At 38.9% G+C, this 18,657-nt stretch overlaps 1 protein-coding gene across 4 annotated transcripts in view; it reads right to left on the bottom strand.

Annotated features, from left to right (window-relative positions):
- Positions 1–18,657, bottom strand: part of SPSB4 (splA/ryanodine receptor domain and SOCS box containing 4) — a 228,777-nt gene that overhangs the window by 58,121 nt on the left and 151,999 nt on the right. The window contains exon 2 of one of the 4 annotated variants that reach the window (XM_089509252.1): positions 3,382–3,461. The exons of the other annotated variants lie outside the window; for them this stretch is intronic. The gene's annotated coding sequence lies outside the window, so the exon portion shown is untranslated. The remainder of the gene's footprint in view (positions 1–3,381; positions 3,462–18,657) is intronic. 4 annotated transcript variants of the gene reach the window in all.

The following is an 18,657-nucleotide window of genomic DNA, read 5'->3' as shown; positions in this document are numbered from 1 at the left end:
TTATAACCTACATGTGTAGCCTTAAAAAAAAGGGAAAAAGGGATTTTTATTATGGTGCCAAGTTACTTTAATATGAAAAACTGATAACTCTTGGCTTCACAGCCTTTGTACTACAGTATTCACTAGCCAGACTGTCAGCTGGATATATTGAGCCCATAGTGTTCAGAGTACAGACAGCAATTTCCTTCTCTTCATAATAGATTCAGACATTCTACACCTTTTGCCCTTCCACCCATATAGCCTAGTCATTGCTGTCACATTGTACAAAGAGCTTTTCCCTCATTATCAGGTATGAATAAGACCATCCATTTGCAATTATTTATTTACAATGCCTCAAAGAAATATTTTGGCAAGTTCTTATTCTTACTTCTAACCCTTTTCTAACTAAATCTGCCTCCTTAATGTAACAATTCCTTTTGAGAGAATACAGCCTAGAATGCCACAGTGATAGCAAACAGCTGTGAAACCAATACTTCACCTTTACAAACGCCATATCCTTCAATATATAGTTCAAATTTTATTTTATAGTTTCATGGTGAGATTCAGAGAGGAAGCATGAGAGAAAGAACATTGGACAGGCATCTCCTCACCAGATTATCCTGTACTGTCTTTGGTTTTAAAATACAAATGGAGCCTTAGATAGTGGTGTACAACATACCATATCAACATTTTTAATATATGATGCTTCCTGTTCAATGTCCTTTTCAATTAACTCATTGAAAGGGATGAGAATGCTGGGAGAAAAGCTGAAAGTAGGAAAAGAGGAAGCCTACATTATGGATTCATTGGCCTGTTACAGACTGCCAAAATAAAGCTGCTTCAGGTCTCTTTGGAGGTATGCTATTTAAATGATGCATGGGTCCTAAGAGTCCGGAGGTCGCACCAAAGCCACACTCCATTCCTAAGCACTGGAGTGCAGCTTTGGTGCAGCTTCCGGATTCTTAGGATGCATGCATCATTTAAACAGCATACCTCCAAAGAGACCCGAAGCAGCTTTATTTTGGCTGTCTGTAACAGGCCATTGATTCAGTAAAACCAATGGCCTTAAGTTAGCAAGCCCTGAGCAGACTGTTTATGACCAGAGCTCCTAGAGGACATCATTCATCAGGTCACCATAATGCTGGCAGACAAGAGGAGTTTAGCAAGAGGAGAAAATGAAGAAGACAATTTGAAGAAGTTTGGAAAACTTATTTCTCATTTTATTCATGTGAACTTTGGATTTAATCTACCTTCTCATCAAAGTTTCTTTTGGGAAAATGTATTTTGAATGTTATGAATCCATTTGCTAATACTATGAAGATGTGTTATATCTACAGTGATAGACAATGATATATATTTAGGTTATTAACTAAGATTGGGGGTGAGAGGAAAGGGGAGAGGGAACTGAATGTTATAGGCCTGAAACAGATGGGCAGACAGGGACCACTTCTGGCCGCTCTGGGGGTGTGGCATTTAGATGAAGCACATCCCCGGAGCACTTAGAAGTCACACCGTGGCTGCCCAAGATGGCCCAAAAAGGAGCGGCTATTTTCCACTCCTTGCTGAAGTCCATTTAGGACTGGAGCAGGACGTGCTCTCATGGCCATGGCACATGTTCGCCACAGCCCCAGGGCAATCAGGCCAGGAGCAGCTTCTGGCCACTCCTTCCCACCCATGTGTTTTGCCCCACAATATACCTACAAGTTAAGGAATATTTATAAATAGAAATAAATTTTAAAAATTAAAAACTTATGTTGAAGTTGATGTGACAGCATGAAACAACAATGAACATTGATTACTAGCTTTCAGAGAGCTACATGAACCCTTTGAGTAAGCACCTAGCCTATATGAACTATAGACAAATACAGGGCCAATAGGAACACAATAAACTTTCCAATAGGCTGATATGGAAATGGAAGTGAGTTTGCCAAACCAGAAATAATCCAGGTATTCTCAATTAAGAGGTAAACCATATCACCACATATAACTAGACCAAGATTTTCTGTGTAGCAGCACAGTTACCAGTGCATCGTTCCCAAAACAATGCAGAAAATTTCACAGAATCATGGAATCATAGATATGGAAGAGACTGCAAGAACCATTCAGTCCAACTCCCTGCCATCCAGGAACACACACTTAAAGCACCCCTGACAGATAGATATTCAGCTTGTTTAAAAACCTCCAAAGAAGGAGATTCCACCACTCGCCAAGGAGTGTGTTCCACTGTTGAACAGCTGTTACTGTCAGAATATTCTTCCGAATATTGAGGTGGAATCTCTTTCTGGGATGTACATTTCAGGATAACTTTACACTTTTTACCAGTTATCTTTGCCTCTGATCCACCTGAAAGATGCAACTCAAGCTGAGCCTGAGCATGTAAGCTTTCAAAATTTTCCTATATTACACACCAAGTTGTTCTTTTTAATGTTGTGTACACACAAAAAGTACCCATGCTAATAACAACAAAACAACTCATGGGAATTCATTAAAGGCCCATTCAATTTCCTGCTACTCTCCTAAAAGTTTTAATGTTTCCATAACTGAATTATTTATTGGACACTTATTGTGCTGCCCCCCTCCAAATAAAATAGGGGAGGTTAGCCACCCAATGAAATATGGTCCTGAATATGCTAAAGGCACTAGATCCCACCTGATCTTGAAAGCTAAGTAGGGTCAGGCATAGTTAGTACTTGGATGGGAAATCACCAAGTGCTGTAGGTTATATTTCAGAGGAAAGAACTGACAAACCCACTTCTGGGTATTCCTTGTTTAAGAAAACCCTATGGAAAAATTCATGACTTGAAGGAACATACAAATACACACAGTAGGAAAAGAGTGCTCTCAGCTGTTAGGCAACTGCTGGGGATGGGTGGGTGGGTAAACCACAGTCTAGTCTTTTGAGAAGCCTTCATTAAATCTTATAGGAAGGAGACAATTTTCTGTTGGGGGTTTCACAAGCGTACTTCATGCAGCTGAAAAATGATCAGGTTAAGAGAATTGTTTGCACACACACCAGAGAGCAAGCTGAATGTTAGATGGCAAAAGAGTATCAGTTTCACTTCCCAGTGCTTTCACTTAAGTGCCAAGATATTAAAGAATGTTATTCTCAGCACTAACTGTGAAACTGGAATCTTACAAAAATATAAGCCAGGAAATGTGATTTCACTGTGTGGGGGGTGGGATGGGAGGAGCAGTCCAATACACGTCTGTGCACATCACATTTAGTGCTATACACAGAACTACTGGAAAACATTCAACAAACATTACATAGGCCATGGGTAGTATTGTGCATCCCACAGTCTATGTGCAGCTCCCAAGGACTTCTTTGCACCACCTCAGGTGTTTCCACCTTCCACAAAAGGTCCAAGACCCACTCCAATGCTAGAGGCATTTCTACGTTACCAGTTCCCCTGTTCTCCTCCAAACACCTATCAAGAGGATACTTCTGAATGCCAGCTGCCAGGTCATGCATCTTCTGTAAGCTGCAAACAGAATTACACAAGGGGTAGTTATAACTTTCATATGAGCATTTAAATTTCTGTGAATTGTCCCAAATATACTATATACAGTTGGCCCTCCATATCCATGGATTCTTTATCCATGGATTTAACTATCCACAGCTTGAAAATATTCCAAAAATATATCAATTTCAAAAAGCAACTCTAGATTTTGCCATTTTATATAAGGGGCACCATCTTACTATGCCATTATATTTGATGAGTCTTGAGCATCCACAAATATTGGTATCCATGGGAGGTCTTGGAACCAAACCCCAGCAGATTCCAAAGAGCCACTGTAGTAGTGCTACTCAAAGTTATGGTCAATGGAACAATGCTACCCCCTGAGCACCTGGCTGTCAGTCCTTATTAAATGTCCTGGAAACGAACAATTGTAACCAAAGGGCACAAATATTGTACTGGTCCCTGACACAACTGGGAAAAAAAAGGCTGGTTCCCTCACTCCAATAGCTCGAGATGCACGGCTATATAGCACCAAGCTTTTACAGCAATAGCAATAGCACATACAGTCATCCCTCGGCTTTGGTATTTGCGACTTTGATTATTCACGGATTTCATTAATATGTTCTCTTTAGGACTGTCTAGGTCAGGGATAGGCAACCTTTTTGACCCGGGGGCCGAGTTGCTGTCCCTCAGACAACTCGGGGGGCCGAAGCCAAAAAAAATAATTAAATAATTTTTTAAATTAAATAAATAAATAAACCGGGACAAATGTAGGACAAACATTTAAAATGGAGGACACTTTTAATTTAAAAAATGGAGGACACAAAAAAACCTGCTGATTTTTTAAAAAATGTTAATATAAATGCATGTTTCTCAGGCTTCTATAGACAATTGCCTCCCTTTGCCCCCCCTTGCCCCCCCTTGCTCCCCCTTGCCCCCTTTGCCAGCCGCTTGCCCCGCGCCAGAGGCCCCCGTGCGCCTGCGCCAGAGGCCAGAGAGCCCGACAGCAATCTGCAGCAGTGCCAGGCTTGGGCCGGTCCCTAGGCCTCGGCGGGCCGCATGCGGCCCATGAGCCGTAGGTTGCTGACCCCTGGTCTAGGTCCTCCAGTGCAACTCTGTGGTCAACTTTAACGAAAAGTTGCACTGAAAGACCATTTGTAGCTACTCCAGTGCCATTCTATGGTCAGTGTATGTTGGACATTGACTACAGAGTTGCACTGGAGGACCTAGAGATTCCTAGAGAGGTGTCCTCTCAGGTAAAAAAAGTCTTTTTGTTATTTGCGGTTTTTCCATATTCACAGGGGTCGTGTTCCCCTAACCCTAGCGAATATGGAGGGACAAATGTACATTTCTATACCGTTTATCAGAGAACTCAGCACTGTCTAAGCAGTTTACAATCTGTAAGCTGTCTCCAAATAGCTGGGTACTCATTTTACCAACCTATGAAAGGATGGAAGGCTGAAATGGAGCCTATGGGATCGAACTCACAACCTTGTGACTGCAGTACTTTTATGTTTCTCGTCTTTAAAATGCAGAGAGTAGTTTGTTGTTTGGCAAGTTCAGACAGGTAGAACAGAACAGAGCAAGGAATTACAGACAGCAGAAAAGGTTAGAGCAGGGACCGACATGAAATACAGTTAATTCTGCAGCAAAGTGTCACTCAAGCTATCTGAGTCTGCTAATGTTGCCCAACATTTTACTGCTCCCTTCTGAATGTCATTAACTCAACACAGAAAATGCAAAAGAACTTTTCCAGTAGTGGAGGGGAAAACATCACGTAGTGAGTTGCTCCTTTTCTTTGGACTGGTAGGCAGGAAAACCAACCACCAGGGGTAGCAATCAGCCTAGTCCCTGCCTCTGGGCTGTTCACTATCTCGTTTCACTCAGCCTTTTTCTTCTTGTTCTCTGCTCTCTCTCTCTCTCTAAAAAAAGGTCTTCTATATTGTTTTTTTCTCTTTCCTTCCTGTCACCTATCATAGGTAGGCACAATGACTAGAAATCCACTTGCGTTTTTTTTCCAATGATGCTGTCATGGCTTCTTGCTGTAGACTGTCCTGAAATGTTGGGGGACTTGCTCTTGCCCACTAATTCCACCAGGCTTACCGCTTCTTCTTTTTTTGGAAATATTTTTATTGGTCTTATAATAAGTAAAACATAAAACACAAGACACAGACATAAAAACATATACATGAATACAAAAATGTACATCTAAAATGTAAATTTCAGCAGTTAGATTAAACAGTAATAACACTAAATTAATATACTTCCCTATTTAATATCTATTTGCCCCCTACTTTGTTTTCTTTCCTTCCTTCCTTCCTATTGCATCCTCCCTATTCTTTCCTTTTCCTTAGTAATCTTTTAATTCTATTTTAATTAGCCTTCTCTTTTTTCTCTTCTTTCCCTTCTCCTATTCTTCTTACTTCTCCTTTCTCCTTCAGTCCTTCTCTAATACTCTCTTTCTAATTCCTTCTAATTCTCATTCTCTCTTAAGTATTAACTCTTTCTTTTGGTTTTCCAATATTATTTCCCTTTTACTTCTCCACTAATCACATGCTATGTCTTCCTTTAAAAATCTCCTTTGAAATTATTAATTTCCCAGAAATTTCCCAGCCTTAGCGCTTCCAAGGCTCCATCAATGGAGTGACTAAAGTACAGGGGGGATTTGGTATGGTCATAGGAGAGAGATCCCTCATCCAGGATTGAGGCACCCAACACCACAAAAGCAATTCCCAGCCTGGGCTTAAAGGCGTGGCAGAGATTGTAGCTTCTCAGGGTATAACATCCTGAATTTCTCCCCCGGGGTAGCTGGACAAATTCACCTTCTAGACTACTGGGATTGGATTTGGATAGTTATAACCACAGAGAGTACAATCTCAGCAGGCATCCAGAAGTCAGTATCCCACTCTACCTGTCCTTCTCCACTCCCTACATCACGATCTGCTCTAATGGATCCTGGCTGTAGAGCTAATCAGCACCAAGTTAGTCAACATGGATTCCCCAGATGAAAGGAATCTTCTTCATCTCCCCCTTCCTCATGTCAAATGTGTAAGCTGCTTTATTCTGAAGTCAAAATGAGGCACCCAGTGGGCAACTTGCTCTAACCTCAGAGTAACTGGTGGCAGAGGCAGACAGGCCAGGTGGCTCAGAGGAACACATTTCAAAGAGCTGTCTGGCATGAGGACAGAGGTCCCTGGCTCTTCTAGGAAGATCCGGAACAATGATCTTATCATCAAGCTATTCTGGAGAGCTGTTTATAAGACTTGTCATAGTTTTTAAGACTGCCTATTTTTAACCAGCCAACCCTTCTAATTTTATACTCTAATGTGTTTTCCTTGATTTTAAATTGATCCTCACAATTCCTATTGTGCCTTCTCTAAATCCTGCCATAAGATAGCAGTTCCCTTTGAGTTGTAAGAACTCTCCTGTTCATGTTTACGAGTAGTAGCTGTGAGATTCTGAACTGATGCTGTGATATCTTTGAACTGTTTTTCAGCAAAATCTTTAAGGTAGTTTAGTTGTCCAGTAATCTCTAGTCGTAGCAAATACATCTTTTTTTTTCCTTCTAAATTTCCACTGCTTTCTGTTATTTATTCAAATCCAATATCTGGTTAGACATCTTGGATATTTAACCCAGATCAATTTTGTCCAGGCTAGTTCTAGACATTTTTCAAAGGGAGATAAATGTAGCAATAGAGGATGAAGAAAATGAATTTTATTTAGAACTGTGTAAAGGCAATGAACACATAATTTAAAGAGTGTATAAAAAGTGTAAAAAGATGAACTTGTAAAAGAGTACATGGTATGGTAGTTCCAAATTTGGGGGGGGGGGGGAATATTCAGATGGATGTGTGGGGAAAACTGTGGTCCAAAGAAATAAATTTTACTTTGAGTAGTAATTTAAAATAAAATGTGTATACAGTGGGTCCTTGGTATCCACTGGGGTTTGGCTCCAGGACCCCCCATTCCCATAAATACCAAAATGCATGGATGCTTTAGTCTCATTATTTACAGTGACATGGTATAGTGGTGAGGCTTATATAAAATGGCAAAAACAAGGTTTGCTTTGGGGATTTTTAAAAAAATATTTTCAAGCAGTAGATTGTTGAATTTGTGAATGCAGTATCTGTGAATGCAGAGGCTGACTATAAGATGGTGTGCAGATGGCACCTAACCCCAAGTAAGTAATCAAATTGTCTAAGAATTCAATGTTGGGGATATCAAGATAAGGGGGGGGGGCTACATACAGTATGTGGTGGAGTAGTTAAAAAAAACTTACCTCAATAAAAATGCTGGAGAAAACAAACAAAAAGAGTTAAACAAGCAAACAAAAAAATTGCTTGTTTTTTTTAAACTGTTTTTCCCAATCCTGTTCAAAAGTACGGCTATACAACTGCCCTTACAATTAAATCTTACTGAAATATTTCTGATGGAAGAGCATCCTCTGTCATACCTGAACAATGGGCTATTTTGAGGAGTGCACAACAGATGTGTAGCTTACCGACCTTGGTTCTCCAGTATCGGCAAAGATCGGAAAATTCAGAAGGAACAGTCAGGAAAGTAGCATTCATACCCCAGCTAAGATGGGCTAATGGTAGGGACAGCCCTGTTCCCTCTGGTTTAATATCTAAACAATTTGCTGCTCATTTTTCTAGTCTACACACACTGGCACCTTCACATTCTAACAGATGATGCCTTTTGGTAAAGGGATGGTGGAGATAGAGCATAGGAGGAAAGCGGGGGATGAAACAAAAAAGAAGAACTTTGTGAATGATATACTTTCATTAAGAGAGCTACTATAACACTGAAGAAAGCTGCCAATTGTACTAGAGATTAAGGGACTACACAGCCTTCCCTGGAGGAGAGCCTTACTGGTATAATTTAGAGGAAGTATTATCGCTCACCCAAGCACTCAAAATGAGGTTGATTAGTTTGCCAATGACAAAAGGCAAGAATACACCCCACTGAGAACAGGCATTCTTTACTTTCAAAAGTCCACCATCAACTGTTGATTATGGGACAATAGCATTCAAAAACATAATGGCTAAGGAAGACTTTGGTGGTATGGGAGCTGGCAGAAGAGAGATCACTTTATAGTGTGTGGCAATACTGTTAGGAGAATTTCAATTATAAGAACATGAATGGAGCCTGAATGAATTCAACGGGTTAGTTGCTACTGAAGATTTACAGCTTAGTATCATGTTTCTCAGAATATTCATGATGTTGAATTGTTTCCAAAAAACACTGCAGTTTTGGAAAATGTTTCAAACAGCACAGACATTAAGAGGCACCATTTTACTGTATTACCTACAGAATCTTGTTTGCCAAACAATTTTTTTAATAAGAGAACCAACTGTATTTTTAAGCCTGAGCTATGCAAGCTACTTAATCTTTACAAAGACCATGAGAGGAAGCACAATATAATTACCCAAGACTGGTCTGCCACCTCAAGAAAGAGAAGAATCTAAGATCAAGATAATTCTGTGCAAACCTACATGAAGAGTAAGCCTCAGAGAGTTTAGTGAGACTGACTTCTCAATAAACAAGCCCTCACTTAAGATCAAGTGCCACACCAATTAATAAATGAAACTTTTTAAAGTCATTAGCACTTTCTTATAGATTAAACATAAAGGCCAAATCCAGTAATGAGTGGGAATTCAGTAAACCAGCACTTAACTACTGTGTCAATGGGTTTGTTGTAGCTGGGACTAACAATTGGATGTAGATCATGAATTATGCCATCATTTATTAAAGAAATTAAACAAACTAATAAAAGTACATAGCACATTAACTGGACAGTACCTGCAGAATGTTTAGCAACTAAGCTGCTTTACATGTACTTATTTATATCCAAGGCAACATGCAAATTTTAAATTTTAAAACAAATTTTAAAACCAAGTGAACTGAGAATCTTAACATTATATTGCTAGACAACTATTTATGAAAACTGCAGCAGCAAAAGAAACCAAGTTCTATCTTGTAAAACACATTTGTATGTTTCTCTAGTAAACTAATCATCTTAGTTACAAACAGATGCCTAAACTAGCAAGCTTAGAATGTAATTTCCAACAGTTCAACAATAGGCATTTTACAATACAGAACACAGCATAGTAACATCTATACTTAGCTGACCTTTACTGGGAGCTTGGAGGAGGAAGGAGGATGAAAGGCAGAGGAAAAAGCTTCTTTCTACCATAAAAGAAGAAGAACACCAACCTAAACAGTAGCATAAAGCTGAGGGTGACTGGGTCTGGATAGATCTGACAGGAAAGCAGCTGACCACCAGTCAGTACATAATGGATTTAGAATAAAGAGACAAGAAAACAAGTCATGCCCCATTTCTGAGTATGCATTCCAGTTCAAGAACATTACTTAGTTTATAAACATCTGATGTTTTTTTTAAAACATTAGTGGATGTGTTACATGTCATCTTAATGTATTGGGCAAGAAGTCTGTTGGGCCTATTTTCAAATAAGCATTCTTAGAACTGTGATGGACATTCACTGCCTTAGTTCTATGGAGAAATAGATGTCCATTCTGGTGGTATTAAGCCAGACAATTAAAACTACAGTTGGCCACCCACATTTTCTGGTCTCCTTTTGTAGATTTGCAGATTTGATTAATATGTTCTCTCTACTCTAGGTCCTCCAGTGCAATTTTATTATCAACTTCTGCTGGAATTTACCATAGAGTCATCCTGGAGGACCTAAAGATTCCTAGAGAAGTGATCTCTCAGGTTAAAAGAAATTACAATTTTTCTTTATAATTTTGCTCATATTCAATCGCTTTCCAATTTTGCCGGGGGAGGGGGGCTGTTCCCCTAAGCCCCATGAATATGGGGGCTGACTGCAATGTGAGATGTATAAAACCTCTGACTCTCTCTCTACATAAATATATTTACACATGTTGCCACTGGACTGTATGCCCCCCTTCAAACTACAATGGTAGTTAAGCTGTGAAAGGGGGGGGGGGGGGGGAGAGGCAGCTAGGTTCACATTTACAAATGTTGACTTGAGTCAATCACTGTTTCTCAGCCTAAAATACAGTTGGACTCCATATCCATGGATTCTGCATCCACAGATTCAACCATCCACAGCTTGAAAATATTATTTTTAAATAAATCCAAAAAAGGAAAAAAAAATTGAAATTTTATATAAGGGACACCATTTTACTATCCTATTGTCTATAATGGGAGTTGAATATCCATGGATATTGTTATCCACAGGGGGTCCTGGTACGAAACCCAGTGAATGCCAAGGGCCCACTGTATATCTTAGGATCATTGTGAAAATAAGGAGAACTAAGAATAAGCAAGTTCTCACAACTTCCTTGGGGAAAGGGTGAGATAAAAAATTATTAAAAAGAAAGATCTACTATAGTTCAGAAGCAATGCTGTTGATGTTGTGTGCCTTTAAGTCATTTCTGATTTATGGTAATCCTGAGGTGTACATAGAGTTTTCTTGGCAAGATTTGTTCAGAGAGAGAGAATGCCTTTGCCCTCCTCTTAGGCTGAGAGAATCTGACTTCCCCAAGATCACACAGAAGGTTTCCATGGCAGAGCAAGGATTCAAAACCTGGTATCCAAAATTATAATGAATCACTTAAATCACCTATAGCATGCTGGATCCTCATAGGCAATATATTGGCTAAAACTTTTTGTGTGTAAAAGAAAGCATGACAGGATTCTGGAAGACTGACAGAAAAAAGTTTGGGTCATAGTGGAATCTGTGCTAATAATAAAATGAGTAAGATGTGAATATTTTAAAACAGACACCAGAGAAACCAACTGTGAATGACTTTTATTTACGGCACATGGCCAGCTCATACAAACAGCAAAAATTAGCAATCACAGATCGCTCAAGACACTAATCCCAATAATACAAATAATGGATGGCATCCTAATGTATTTTATTCCATCAAAATACATATATGTTCATAGCTTAGGCAACTTGATTCTAAATGTTCCATTATGTAATTAAGTTGGGAAGGTTGACAATATATTTAAAATATAACTTTAACATATTTGTTTATAAGCATAATCCTTTAGTAACCATCTTCAACTGTGTATCCAAGTTATGAAAAATGACAGCGTAAATCTCATTCACTCTAACTTAAAAACAGAACATCTGAAATAATACAATCAAATTTTTCTACTTCATAGAGGCACTTTATTTAATTGCAGAGGTGTATTTGTGTGAGACAGATGTGTTTTCACTGATTTTGAAAGTTTAAAGACCTGTCACCTCTAGGGAGTTCTGTTAGAAAGTTTATAGTTATTTATACTGGTAAAGATATAAGCACATACAAAAACAAAACACATTGAATAGATATGTAATTCATTTACTATATTAGCAAACAAATCAAAGCAGCTTTTACAAACACTGCTGGAAATTCTGAAGCAAAACAAACTATTTTATGTACATGTTATGCTTATATGCTTCTCCATTCCTCTAAAATGAAATGATGGCTACACCATATCCTTCTCAGAAAGACAGTGCATCTAATACTCACATCACCTCTCAGAAAATTAGTACACAGTAGGATAGCAGAATCTTCCTCTTTCATTGGGCATGATATCAAAGACACCTCATTCCACATTTTCAGCTTGGAGAAAAGGGAACCATTTGTACGGGGCATACAGAAACAGAAAATTGCAATAATAATTTTAAGAACTGAATTTAACAATTTCTGCCCCTTCCCCCAATTTTATAAATGCAAAACAGCTTACTATTTTTAATTAACAAAATACATTGTAAACTCAAATACAACAATAAATTCATCATATTATAACATCAGATTTTAAAAAGTGTAAGAGTGGGTATATAAAATCATCAAACCTAAATGAAAACGTTATATACCACATTAAAATAGTAGCCAAACTAGACTGGACAAACTGAATCAATGGAAATAATCTAAGGCCTGTTACAGACTGCCAAAATAAAGCTGCTTCAGGTCTCTTTGGAGGTATGCTGTTTAAATGATGCATGCATCCGAAGAATCCGGAAGCTGCACCAAAGCTGCACTCCAGTGCTTAGGAATGGAGTGTGGCTTTGGTGCGACCTCCGGACTCTTAGGACCCATGCATCATTTAAATAGCATACCTCCAAAGAGACCCGAAGCAGCTTTATTTTGGCAGTCTGTAACAGGCCTAAGTGTTATTTCACCCTTGATCCCATTGATTTAACAGGCATATTTTAGTCAGGACTAGCAACTGGGCTTAAGCCAGTTTTGCAGCACACCTGAAGAAGAGAAAGTCAACAGTATCTCTGTAGGGAGAGAATTCCATAATCTTGGTGACATAACAGGCCTTCTCTCAAGACCTTTATGTTGCACTCATGAATATAATCTGGTGAATGAGTGTTGGATGCCATTGTCACATTCACATGAGGTTGTGACAGAATGGTAGTTTTCTACCTGGTTTTTCCTCCTGGAAAAACTGACAGTGCCCCTACACCTCTCTAAATTGCAGCAGTCACATGTATGCACTACAATAATCAATATGGAATTTATTCTCCAGGAGGAGAGCACAGGTATGCAGCCATAGAAATTTTAGGCACAAATTCTGACTTTAATGTAGGAGTCTGGAAGGAAGGCTAAGGCCCAAAACAGACGCATATAAAACACCAGTTTCCACACAGCTTGGGGGTGTGGTGTTTAGATTATGCATACCCCCCAAAGCAGCAGAACTTTTCTGCTTCTTACCATGGACCATTTGGGACCACAGCAGGGGCCAGCGTCAGGACTGAGGCATGTGGTTGCCATGGTCCCATGGCGCTCTGGTCAGGAAAAGTCCAAAAGCATTCCCTTTGCAAATGGATTGAGTTCATACTGGTACTTGATTTAGTACAAACTATCTCAATAACAAATAATTTAAGGAACTATACTTGTGCTTGAATTGAAAAAAAAGTTTATAAAAAGGAATATCTCTTCATTCGTGTTTAATTTTACTTCTGTGTTCAGTTATATACTACCTATGAAAATGAGAGGTTTTTCCAACTTAAAGTTTGTTGCAAGGACAAATAAGAATGTAAATAACACAAGTAGATTAACACATGAAAAATAATGTAATTTGAATGTTTTATTAGAAAAGTGTATAGAAATTCTTTTATATCCAAACTTTGTTGACATGTACAGTAGAATACCTACCAAATTCAAGGTGTCCTGATAATATTGGACTTGTTTGTAATGGCCTAACTATGTTTGTATGTACCAGTTTGTCTTTGAGATTAAAGGTCTTCTGAAACCCTATTTTAGGAAGAGCAAACTTCCGCTCTAGGAAGAATGTGCCAGTGTTTTCAAAAAATGTTTAAATTGCAAAATTAAATGTAATAGACGAATTTAAATAATCCTGTGTTTCTGGTTTTTATGGAATTAATGTTTTCTAACAATGCTTTGAGATTAAATTAATGCTTATTGTAGAACTTGACACAGATATCCTTTGCTTTCTAAGGATTATAGTAGTTTACTGGCATTTGTCATAAACTGATCATAAGAGATATTTATTTTAATCATAGTAACTGAGTGTATAGAAGATTGAGTTTCAAAGAACAGGAATAACAACTCTGAAACTGTAAAAGGACACTTCTATCTGTGGGTTTCCTGTAATTGGAAACTGATAATCTATTGTAACAATTCTTAGCATAAATAGCTAGAAAAGGAATTGAAAACCAATCCTGCTAATCAGAAAATTCGATGAAAGGATTGACAGTATTAATCTGATGGACAGAATGCATTTGATTCACTGTGATCTTTGACAACAATAAACATGTCATCAATGTATCTTGCATAAAACTTCAAATATGAACTAATTTCTTTGTGGGTGAATACCATTTAAACAATTCCTAACCTATTGCTCAAGCAGTTCCAAAGCAAGAACTTGAGATTCAGGTGGGCACAGACTGGAGAGAAGTCTAGCATTCAGTGCTGTCCTACAACTAGCCTAAAATGACCTCCAAAGTACTCCTGAACAATGCCATCATTATACTATATGTGCCTAGTTTCCATCTTTCCCTTCAGTCTGTGAATAATCTCTTTTTGGATTACAGGCCCTGGGAAGGTGAGAACCTGATGCTGACTCTGTGGACAGTATGCTAACTAGCATTGCTTTTTACAAAAAGTTTGGAAGTTTCCTTCTTACACTACAACTCCAAAAGTTCCCCAGCCAGCACAGGGATTTGGGGGGTTGTGGTCCAAGATGGTAAGTCTTCTAAATTTTGCATTTTCCACATTTCAATCCACATAGCTCAGGATCTCAGTACAGTACTGCACAGGTCAGTAGCATCAATCATAAAGTACTGCCACATTAGAAAGCTGCAAAGCTATTAAGCTGCCATCCAGTGAATAAGCAGCTTAGGAGGTGTTAGAATAATATTTTGAAAAGGAACATAGAAAACTAAACTAAATCAGGTGCCCAGTTCAAGCATGTGGCAAAAGCTCCTTTTTGGCTGAATGCTGAAATATGACAGGCAGTGTTGCTAGAAACACAGACATTTACCAAGAGAAGATTTAAACTAAAGTGACCTCCAGAGTACTCCTGATCAGTCATCATTATACTATATACTAATGTGCCTGGTCACCCACTGACCTGGGTGTAAGTGTTATTTAATGTAACAGGACTCAGTTCTGAGGAGACATGTATAGGATAACACTATAACTGGCAGTGATTAAGATATACTAATTTGTAAAATTTTGCAATACAACCAGTGTATTGCTTAGTAAAGGGGTGGACCAAGTGCATCCATCAGACAATGATTATCCCAAACCTATTTGTGGGACTGCCCTCCCAGCTCCCCAGGCTATTCTTTCGGGGGGGGGGGGGATAAATAGCCATTCCTGCCAATTTTCAGGAACAGAAATCCAGCTTTTAAATGGGTTGCAAATCAGAAATGGAATTTCGGTCACTTTTAGTTTAAGACTTTTGGGGGTGGGGGTCGTTTATGTTCTGGCATTTTTGTCAATCTGTTAGGTTCCAAAAAAAGTTCCTGCACAAAGAAAAAAAGGGGGGAAAGGCTCCCACAGCTGCCAAAGTTGCCCAATAGTAAAATATACAACTCTGATTTAGGGGTACATCTACACTGTAGAAATAATGCAGTTCAACACCACTTTAAGTAATGCAGCTCCATCCTATGGAACTCTGGGATTTGTAGTTTTACAAGTTCTTATCCTTCTTTGCCAAAGAGTGAAACTACAACTCTCAGAATTCTGTAGGATATCGAGTTAAAGTGATGTCAAACTGCATTATTTCTACAGTGTAAATGTGTCCCTAGTGAATATGCTCTGCTTCAGTTCAGTTTTGGGGAAAGAGGTTAGAGACGCTAACATTTAAACTAATAACAATCAGTGTTAAACTGCACATAGGGCACCCACAATAAAAGAGATCCGTGCTAGAATGGACAGGGCTGTGGTTTCACAGGATTGTTAACACCTTCCATCTGACTATGCATCTCTTTTTGGTTCTGATAGACCAAGCTGTGATAAGGATGTAATTAAGAGAAAAAGAACAAAGTAGAAATGAAAGTTCTGCTAGTTATAACCGTGTAGGCCACTGCACACAAAATTGTCCCTGCTCCATTGTCAGATACACCAGAGGTCAATCCAGTGCCTTATTCTGAATAAAATCCCTATTTGAATTGGCTATAAATTGCTGCAAATGCAGTGTCATTCCTTGGTTTCCTGCCAGGCAGTATTCTAGTGTCTGTTCAGCTGGCAGACAATCCTCATTACAGAATGTGTCATCCAAATTAGGCTTTTACAGTACCAGTGTTAGAAGCCTTCACATTGCTCCCTATTCTTAATTATTTAGGTGGCTGGGAAGAGTTCTTGAAATAGCAATTATATGTGGTAAAATATCCCCCTATTTGGTTCAGAGATGCTAGGTGTGTGGGGTGAGGAGGAATCTATAGTGCAAAGGCACTACTGCTCACCAGGACCAGCAGCACAGTTCCAAAACCATGCCAAAATTTCCACCCACAGAATTGAATTTGAAAAGTACTGACTATACATCTTTCTGCCTGCAGAGGATCCTTTTGGGTGTTTCTGAGTCATAGTTATGTTTGCTTTAAAAATGGTGGCTCAATAAGATGATTTCAGAATACCACTTAGGGCCAAAACGTGACATAATATTTTGTCATTCCTTTACTTTGACTTCCAACACACATCTGTCCTACTTCCCCTGTTCTTAGTAAAGACTCCTAAAAAGTAAACTTGGTAGACCACAAATGCATAGAAAAGCTTTCAAAACATTTGTGCCACAGACCCTTAGCAGGCATACCAGTGATTAGATGGACATCAAACAACTACAGTAAAGGCAACTTTAAACATCTCTATTTTAGGGATATAGAGAATGCTTGCACATTTCCTTGTCCTCAGAGAGAAAAAGAGTTTGATTTTTGCCACATTAAATTTTTTGTTTTTGGATTGTGACCCTTGTGACCCTTCAGAGAAAGAAGTCATGCCAAACAAACCTAATCTCCTTTTTTGATAAAATTACCAGCTTGGTAGAAGAAGGGAATGCTGTGGATATAATATATCTTGATTTCAGTAAGGCCTTTGACAGGCTTCCCCATGACATTCTTGCAAACAAGCTAGTGAGATGTGGGTTAGACAAGGTAACTGTTACATGGATTTCTAATTGGTTGATTGGCAGAACCCAAAGGGTGCTCAACAATGGCTCCTTTTCATCCTGGAGAGAAGTGGCCAGTGGGGTCCCACAGGGTCCTGTCCTGGGCCCAGTGCTATTCAACATCTTTATCAATGACTTGGAGGAAAGAATTGGGGGCATACTTATCAAATTTTCAGATGACACCAAATTAGGAGGAATAGCTAATACCCCAGAGGACAGGATCAAAATTCAAAATGACCTGAATAGACTAGAAAGCTGGGCCAAAGCTAATAAAATAAATTTCAACACAGAGAAATGTAAGGTACTGCACTCAGAGCGGAAAAATGAAATGCACAGATATAGGATGGGTGACACCTGGATGAATGAGACTACGTGTAAAAGGGATCTAGGAGTCCAAGTAGACCACAAATTGAACATGAGTCAACAGTGCGATGCGGCAGCTAACAAGGCCAATGCGATTTTAGGCTACATAAATAGAAGTATAGTGTCTAGATCAAGGGAAGAAATAGTGCCATTCTATTCTGCTCTGGTCAGGCCCCACCTGGAATATTGTGTCCAGTTCTGGGCACCACAAGGATGTTGAGAAACTGGAGCATGTCCAAAGGAGGACGACTAAACTGGTGAAGGGTCTGGAAACCATGACCTATGAGGAACAACTTAGGGAGCTGGGGATGTTTAGCCTGGAGAAGAGAAGGTTAAGAGGTGGTCTGATAGCGCTGTTTAAATACTTGAAGGGATGCCATATTTTGAAATTCTTCATTTGCATTATGTGAGTGAACTAAATTAAGATTTACATCTCTACTCAAATTTATAAGTTTTCCCAATTTGTTCCAACAATAACCATGAAATACATCAGAGATCCTTGCTTTTAAAAAAAAAAAAGTTAGACTTCCACTTTTTAATATAGTTCTACAAACAGAGCCGTCAAAGTAGAAGACTAATTATGTATTTAATTTTGGGATAATTATATGGTCAGAGATAATTATTGGTATCTTTGTTTGTTTACATACAACTGTAGCTTAATTAGTTCAGTAGCAATTACTGGACCTTGATAAACCTGTTCTACTTTAAGCAAATATTCAGTAAGTTCCTATATGATTCTGTTAATGTATGTTTTAAATATCACAGGTAAAGAACGCAGGAGTGGGGTGTCTAAACAGCCCAGTTTTGATGCAGGGTTTCTTGGAAATTCCAAGCAAAACCACCACTATTTTACCCTGGGGTAAAGGCTCTTTACCCCGGGGTCAGTGTGGACACATTGGATTGCTTCTGAAATAGTGGGATCAGGCCCAATCCCACAATGGGGGGTTTGACCTGTGTCATCTAAACTAGATGATGCAAAGCCAGGGGAAAGCCAGGCCATTTGGCCCGTATAGACAACCCCTTTGTCTTATATGGTTTTTAAAATCAGAGAGGAAGTTTAGGGGTTTTTTTTCTCTCCGATTAAGTAACTAAAGACATAAAGCCAGAAACTATAGATTTAAGATGTCTACCATGTAGTGTATTTGGTTATCCATTTATCACTGATAAAACATTAACCCTAGTCTGCAGCTATGTGGGAATTGGAACATCTATAATGTCAGCCTATGAAAAAAA

The sequence above is a fragment of the Sceloporus occidentalis genome, unplaced genomic scaffold, assembly GCF_023333645.1.
Source record: "Sceloporus occidentalis isolate IW3139 unplaced genomic scaffold, rSceOcc1.0.p SCAF_2, whole genome shotgun sequence".
Lineage (NCBI taxonomy): Eukaryota > Metazoa > Chordata > Lepidosauria > Squamata > Phrynosomatidae > Sceloporus > Sceloporus occidentalis.
Note: the sequence above shows the minus strand (reverse complement) of the source record. Positions and strands in the feature narration are given on the sequence as shown.